This window comes from Tupaia chinensis, unplaced genomic scaffold (assembly GCF_000334495.1).
Source record: "Tupaia chinensis unplaced genomic scaffold, TupChi_1.0 Scaffold000159_1, whole genome shotgun sequence".
In the NCBI taxonomy this organism is placed as follows: domain Eukaryota; kingdom Metazoa; phylum Chordata; class Mammalia; order Scandentia; family Tupaiidae; genus Tupaia; species Tupaia belangeri.
In genome coordinates, this window is record NW_006159630.1 from 1,713,378 (window position 1) to 1,714,691 (window position 1,314).

The 1,314-nt window shown below is 62.3% G+C and overlaps 1 protein-coding gene across 1 annotated transcript in view; it reads right to left on the reverse strand.

Moving 5' to 3' along the window:
• The window catches only part of RPTOR (regulatory associated protein of MTOR complex 1), a 393,373-nt gene that overhangs the window by 112,770 nt on the left and 279,289 nt on the right, over positions 1-1,314 (reverse strand). The window lies entirely within an intron of this gene.

Below are 1,314 nucleotides of genomic sequence, written 5' to 3' on the forward strand. Positions count from 1 at the left end.
TTCCCCAAGTCTAGGACGGGCCAGTGGCTGGACTCCAGGGAAGTCCCACGACCTTCAGCAAGAAGGACCTGCACACTCCGTTTCACGGTGCGCCCCGCTGTGCAAGTGCAGTGAGCCCAAGAAGGCCGAGACGGGGGTACTGTCCCACGAGGTGGCCTCACCTTGCAGTCCCTCAGAGCAGATACTTTCAAGGGCCTATGGCAGCTAACATGCACAGGGGCTTGGCAACGACCAAGGCCCTGCTCCCGTGGCTCTGTTGGGCCGGGGGAGGACAGATGAAGAGCGAGTAGACAGTACGAGTGTGCGGGGCTGGGTATGGCACACCTGTAGCGACAAACGACACAGTGATAGGGCGGGAAGTGACGCCGGGGGAGGACAGATGAAGACCGAGTAGACAGTACGAGTGTGCGGGGCTGGGTATGGCACACCTGTAGCGACAAACGACACAGTGATAGGGCGGGAAGTGACGAGGACGCTGCCGTCCCATCCGGGGCAGTGAGGAGAGCCTCGGTGCACGTGGGGCGGAGGCCTGCAGTAGGAAGCTGGGGTGCAGTGGGGAGCAATCTGAGGGAAGGCCGCACCAGCCAGAGACAGCAGCGAGTGCGGAGCCCGGAGGTGTGGGCAGCTCCTGTGGCTCTGTGGCAGGGTTAATTTTAGCCACCGTGTAGCAAGCGTAATTATATCCGACAGGAAGGGAGACGCTCACAGCCTCCTATTCAGAGACCGGAGTGTGGCTCCTCTATTTACAGGGCTCTCAGAGACTGATGGCTCACTCAGCCGCCGGAAGCCGGGGCCTGGATGACGCGTCCTCGGGGCTCAGCCACTTTCTGAAAGAGCCGCTGCCCCGACTGCTCTTCCTCCACGGAACGCTTTCCCCCCTGCGAAGAGCTTCTGGAAGAGATCTGAAGGCAAACGAAGGGCAAAAGGAGCCTCAGCTGACAGGCCCGGCACTCAAGGCCAGGTGAGACTAGAGCGGGGCTCCGCGACACCTCGCGTGTGCACGCACCAGTAAGCACGGAACGTGCGCCCTGTGCCAGCGTCCTGGTCTGAGCAGATCTGGACAGCTGTGGACCACAGGACAGCCCAGACCTGCTGGGAGCAGGGCGTGCGGAGGAGCAGCTCTCGCCCGTCCTCACGGAGCTCTCCCCGACAATTTTCCTCACTGGAGAAGCACCCCCAGAGCCTGTCTGACTTCTCTCACGCCCAAGGCTGGGGTCGCTGTCCCCCCAAGGCAGTGTCCCCCAGCCTCACCGCGGGGCAGCACGTTCCACGCGCTGGTGTCTGTGCTGGCTGCGAAGGTCCAATTAACTTGCA